Source organism: Cyanistes caeruleus, chromosome 5, assembly GCF_971803275.1.
Source record: "Cyanistes caeruleus chromosome 5, bCyaCae1.hap1.1, whole genome shotgun sequence".
NCBI classification, from domain to species: Eukaryota; Metazoa; Chordata; class Aves; order Passeriformes; family Paridae; genus Cyanistes; species Cyanistes caeruleus.
In genome coordinates, this window is record NC_141705.1 from 20,161,695 (window position 1) to 20,168,302 (window position 6,608).

At 36.1% G+C, this 6,608-nt stretch overlaps 1 long non-coding RNA gene across 1 annotated transcript; it reads right to left on the bottom strand.

Moving 5' to 3' along the window:
- Positions 1-2,984: 2,984 nt before the first annotated feature.
- On the bottom strand, positions 2,985-5,982 carry LOC147652964 (uncharacterized). Its single transcript, XR_015286825.1, has 2 exons — positions 5,149-5,982; positions 2,985-4,988 (listed from the first exon to the last, which is right to left on the bottom strand). It is a non-coding gene; the product is annotated as an uncharacterized LOC147652964 (long non-coding RNA).
- Positions 5,983-6,608: the final 626 nt, after the last annotated feature.

Sequence of the window (6,608 nt, forward strand, 5' to 3'; positions counted from 1 at the left end):
AGGCACTATCTTACAACACCTGTTAGTTGTAAACTCAGCAGGAACTGCGATACCCTGCCTCTCAAAGAAAAACACATTTTTCCTCTATGTGATCCAGATTATCCAGAAAGAGTGAGACAAGATACAAATTACAGGTGAAAATGTGCTACATTCCCATTCAAACTGCTGTTGACAATATATGATACAAAAGTCATGATCTCACAAGCTATTGAGTATTTTTCACTTAAATGAATTTTAGTAGGAACAAGATTTTCAGATTACTCCTCCTGTGTGCCATGAGCTCCAGGGATCATGAAAAGATTGCTGACTGAATTTTCTACACTCTACTGGGTGTAAAAGAGAACGTTCTGTCTTACAAATGAAAACAAGTAATATTGAAAGGAAGTACACACACAGAGGTACTAAAACGATCACTTTTTCTGACTGTAGGAGCCCAAATTACATAAATACATTGCTGATTTCCTCAGTAGTCTTTCTTGGTAGTATATCAAGTAAGGGCTGGAAGTTTGAAGTTGCTCATTTAGGCACAGTTGCAATAAGAGCAGGTTTTAATTCCCAGACTACCTTTATGAAATGAATTGTCTTTTTGATACAATTCTTATAAAAGATTCAGATTGTAGTAGATTGTATTTTAATTCCTAAATAAAAAATACAATTTATTATTATTGTTATCCAATCAGGTAGAAAAGGGACAGATATGGAAGGGGCCAATTTCCTTGAAAAAATCAGAGTGTGTCACAGATAACCATTTGGACAAGAAAGAAGTCAAAGAAGCCTTTTCTGTAGAACAAAATAGTTTTCAATAAAGTAATGATAAAAACTTGAATATTTAGATAGGGGTGACCACAGTCTTTAGCTCATTAAATAGTCCACAAAATATAAAACTGGAGAAAGTTAAAATTATTTTTTTTTCTGCTTAGACCACCTTCACCATTTGCCTGAAGAAACACACTGACTTTTTAGACACCTTAGAAAATTTCAAAACCTCATACTTTATTTCCCATCTTGTCAAGTTCAAATTCACCCCTTTTCAGCTACAGCACTACAAACTCACAAGGTTCATTAAGTTGATAACAATCAACAAAAATTTTCCTCCTCACAGCCCTCTGTCAATTATGTCATAAGAAAACAAGAGAGTTAACTGATTCAGACAGAGTATATGCAATATGTATTCACATATTATCTCCCAGATACACTAGAATTAGTGAAAATACTTAGATTTTTGCCAAGCTTAAGAAGATTTGTGAGCAAATCCTTTCTTGTATCTTATTTATAGGCACTTAGTCTGAGACTAATTTTTCTCTGTATTTATACTGTGTATCTCTAACCTAGCTAGGCTCTATTTTATGGTAGCACCATCATATAAGTATTGAGAGTAATGTAACAAGAATTCTCTGGAGAATTGGGTCTCAGACAACACTTTTTCTCCCCTATTATGGCTAAGAACATTCACCTCTCCTTTAAAAATCTTACCTTAGTTTAATAAAAGATAGTTGTGACCTGAACCTCATCATTGTACACATCAATTAAGAAAAGGCAGGACTCACAGATACTTGTCCCTCATGTTTTTCTCTTTTAAATTCTATTAAATTACATACTACCTTTAGTGCTTTAGCAATCATCATTCTGTTTAAAATATTTTTTCAAGTGCAGTGAGATTTTTAATGTTTCAATAATTTGATGGGATTTTAGGAACATTAGACATCTGTTGGATACCCACACGGACACATCCTTGAAATGAAAACTTTAATGTGGAAAAGTGGATATGAGGATTTTTTAATTAAAACTGCAACAATTCTAAAAGTAAAACAAGGAAGGATGTATATTAAAATGGCAAAGGGTGTCAGCACATCCTGCTGGAATTTGTCAGCCAGACTACATCATCCCATTCCTGTTCTGCATGAAGCTCTTTTTGCCACCACTCTCATTGAAAGGCAGAGCATGACTAACAACCCTCAAGCTAGAAGAGGAAGGAGTCAGAAAAATTCAGGTTTTTTTTAGGTTTCAGCTATTGACCATAAAGTTCTGGAAAACCCTTATAACTCATTTTCATCGGAAAAATGCTAAAAATCAAAGTTCACAAGAAAGAGGTGACGTGAAGGGCAACAAGGAGAAAAGTCACTTTTTGCCTTCTTTCTTTTCTACATTTATGGCAGAGGGTACAAGATCAAATGCTCTTTCCCTGTTGCTTCTTCATGTGACTAATCTTCCTTCTCTCCTCTTTATATTTTGTAAATGGCAAGGTGCCACTGTGTGTCAAATTCCACTTAGCCTCTTTGTCCACACAAAATCTCAGATTTGAGATTCTAAACAGTATCCTCAGCAATGCATAACTAAATCCCATGAACACGCAAATATAGTAAACTGCATGCAAAGGCTGAAGTAAAGTACTGCCTGGAAAAAGTTGAAGATTTTAACATTATGATGACTGTATTATAACTGGCAACTGTTATAGAACACATCCTAAATCAAAATTTCTCTGCAAGTACAGTATAACTATACTCATACGAGCAACTAAAAGAAAATACTTTTTTTCTGATCAACAGTGTTCTTACTTCCCCAGTTTAAATAAACTTTACTTTTGCTATTCCCAGGTTTTATGCCCTCTACCTGATTATGAATATATTTGTACTACCTCTTTCTTTAGTATTTTAGTTTTCTATATTTTCCATAGCCTAATTCAAATTCTGATCTTCTTATTAATAAGAATGAATTAACTCATCATAGAGAATGTTCTCCACTGCTAGACAGTTACCTTCACATGTCAGTGGACTGCTGAGCTCCTTTCTCATTCTCTTCTGTGGCTTTAGGGCATCTCAGTAAACTATGATTTCAGAGTTCTAAAACCAGCTCCAAAGCTGAATCACAATATGGGGCACCCCAGCTTTCTATATCATTATGCTTCATTGAACTAAAAATGTACCCTTAAGCAAATATGTGTAAACCTTTATGAGAAAGAAGGCAAAAAAGAAGGGTGGGGGAAAGAAGCAAGCAAATATAGTTCTACTTTACTCATTTACTGAAAGGTCACAGATATCTTTCAGCTGCAGACATTATTTTGTAATAGACTATGTGCTCTAATACCGCAAAAGGCTTCATGAAATAATCCCATTCACAGTGTTTTCAGTATTAATTTCCTTCATGCTTAAAAATATGCCTGAAACATATAAGCCACATTTGATCACAGAAAGTTTATACCTGTTTGCTCTTGTGCAAACATATTTTAACTTAAATCATCCTTTTTTTAGGTGTTTATTTCTTGAAGGCAAGATATACCCTCTCCCAGATTTTACCTCCTATTGGTCACCTCACCTTTAAAAGAAAAATTATGTCCAGAACTGTATAAAAGATTCAATATGAGATTTTAGAAATACCTTGTAAAATGTTATATGTATTTTCTTTTTCTGTATCAGAAACAATTTTCTGATAGAGCCTGTGGTATGTCCCACCCCTCACCTGTTCCTGTTCTGCTCTTAATAATCTAGTCATTATGTAATTGCTCAGAATGTTAATTTCTATGACTCTGGACCTTTTGAAGTAGAAAAATTCCATTTTATATCAGAATTTATTTTTTTTAATCTATAAATGGATGATCACCCATATTTCAACCCATTTCTAAGATCATCTAATTCTTTTTATCAGATATTCTGAACTACTTCTGTATGGGTATTAACTTCCAATTTTCTGTCATCAGAAAATTTCATGAGTACCTTATGGCTTTTTGTGAACACCAATGAAAATCAAATTGCTCTCTCAAATATCCCATAAGATAAAGGTAATCTAATGGATAAAATCTTCTTGGGCTTCCTAAGGTTTGAAAAGGTTCTTGTCAAATGCTTTTAAAGAAACTGATCAGCAGTGACATAAAAGAGCTTTGCAATGTTAAATTGTTTAGAAAAAGACAGGAAATGAAGGTAGGAAAAGTCAGTTCTCACAGGAAAGAGAGGTCAGCTACTGGTGACCACCAACCACTGAGTAATTGATGATGATGAGTTACACTGGCATCACTTCTGAAAATATTGATATACAGTTTAGTAAATGTGACAAAGTTTGCTGGTGACAGTTTATTCTGCTTTGTAAGGATAAAGTCTGGTTGTAAATAATTGCAGAAGGAACTAGGAACTAGCAGAATCTAGCAACTAAAACAGCAGATGAACTTCAATAAGAATAAAGATAAGATTAAAGGCAATAATAATTGTCTTTACAATTCTAATAAAAATTTTAATAAACCCGTCTAACTTCTAATAAAAAATGATCAGCTCTGAGCTGACAATCAACCCGTCAGAAGCATGGTTAGGGGTTACAAAAGCAGTTATCACAAAAATCATTAGCTTGATATTCAGAGGTGCCCATAAAAGCAAATCAGGATATTAGAATTTAGTAAAAGAAAAAAAAAAGAAAAATAGAAAGTGTTGTACTTTTTCCATGTACAAATCCAATATTTTCCTGCATTTTCACTAATATGTAAAATTCTGTTTCATTCTCCTCAGTAAGAATAAAATTACAATGGAAAAGAAGATGGAAACAAGATCAAAAGTATAGTGAAAACATCTCAAAGATCAAAATCTTAGTATGAGTAAAAGGAAATATGTCATAAATATTTTAAATACAAATACATATAACCAAGAATTTTTATTTATAAAAACTGAGCAATATAATCAGGATAAAACAAGCAATAATTATACCAGCAATCATAGTCTAAATGTATTTAGAAAACCTCATTAATAATAGTACTTTCTGTTGCCATCCAAAAAAAATTAAAATACCTCCTCCTCTCTTATGCACATCCCTATAAAATCCATCTAGGTCCTAAGGTCTGTGTCACCAGTCTTCCTCAAGCAGAGAAGGGTTGTAATAACAGGAAATTACTGTCATCCTGGAGGGCATGTCCCTTCTTCTCCAATGTTGACATCCATTTAGGGATTATTTTCTGTGTTTTCTAATAACAGTCCTCTCCTTCTCATTGGTTTCAGTAAGTTTCCCCTCACCTGGAAAAAGATTGACAAAAGTGACAGCTCCACCGCCGCCCTGTCACCTGAGAGATGTCCAGCTGGCATACTGATGTACCAGCCTGCCCCTGTTTTTTCCCCCCACTCCCCTGCCCTGTCCAGCCATTCCAGGTCTATGTCTGACACCAGTTACCCTCACCAGGCCTATTCTGGTCCATATCCTGAGTGATGTCTCAACACTGCATCATCACTCCCTGCCACCATCAACCCCTGAGGACATCAGCCTGCTTCTGGCTCTGGTCACCTTGGCTGGGTGTAAATTTCATTTAAATAAATTCATTGCCAATTATCAGTTTTTAATTATTTGTTAAGAGAGTGAGTAATGAAATATTTGGGGAAATGCCTTGGCTCCCTCTTGTCCAGCCTCAGCTTCAGTCCAACTCTTCCCCTTTCCTTGTCTCAACCACTCTTGCTTCCACCCTACACTATACTCGGTCACTCCAAACCCTTTTGATGAGGAAACAGGCAGTGCAGGAAGTTGGGAACAGTACACAGAGATTTCTTTCTGCAACTACTTCTTGTTTCATACTGCTCTCCTGCTCTGGCATGGGTTGTCTCTGGGCCACAGTCCCTTCAGAAGTCTCCCTGCTCCAGCACAGGTAACACAAATAATGCAAACCCTCAGGGGTGTCCCTTATCCATCACAAAGCACTTCCTTTCAGGGGTTCATCTCTTTACATGTTCCCAAAAATTTCTCTTTCCACTCATTTCCTTCACTCTTTCTGCACTTTCTCCAACTACTCGACATTCGTTCTCGTGTCCCATTTGCAGTGTCCTCCTGTGTCTCTTGTGTCCTTCTTGCATTTCCTGCCCCCAAGCAGCAGCCACCCTTCCTCAAACACGTCTGAAATGACACCTGATCCTCTGTCTGGTAGAAGTTTAGGGGTGTCATGGACTATTTCTCCATCTAGCTCTGTCTGGAATCCACTGTGGACAGGACAGATCATGCACACTTCCACAGAAGACACGTTGCAGCCTCAGCCATCAAACCCTGATTTTTAAGCCCTGTGCATCAGGGCTTCCCTGCCCCTCCCTAGCTGATGGGACAGGCACCAGCTGGTGAGGGTTGTGTCCTGCCAGTTCTGTGATGAATCCTTATGTGTAATACTTTCCCAGACCCCAGGCAGCCAATGGTCTTTACTACCCTATGGCACTGACAAAATTAATGGGTTTTATTCAATGACTATGTATTGTATATGACTATATATCATATAACGACTATGTATTATATACAATCTATGTAGATTGTAAGACTTTTACTATATCAGGAATTAAAGGAACTGAAGTTTAAACAGGTATTGAATGGCCAGTTGCTAAAAAAACCAAAACCAAAATGAGCTGAGGCATCAGCTCCCTGACACACTTCAGTGTCACTTCCTTAAAAATTGTGTGACCCTTTACTAGGAATTGCAAAAAAAAATTATATTCGAGTACACTCAGTATAAGGACTGACTATGTAACTCATTTTCCTGTCAACATGAAAACTCAACCATCAGAAAATGGTAGATAAAACAGAATGGATGGAGCTTATTCACTCTATCTTAAAAAAAAAAAAAAAAAAGTTTAGAATGTATTAGTAAGGTATTAACAGTCAGGGTT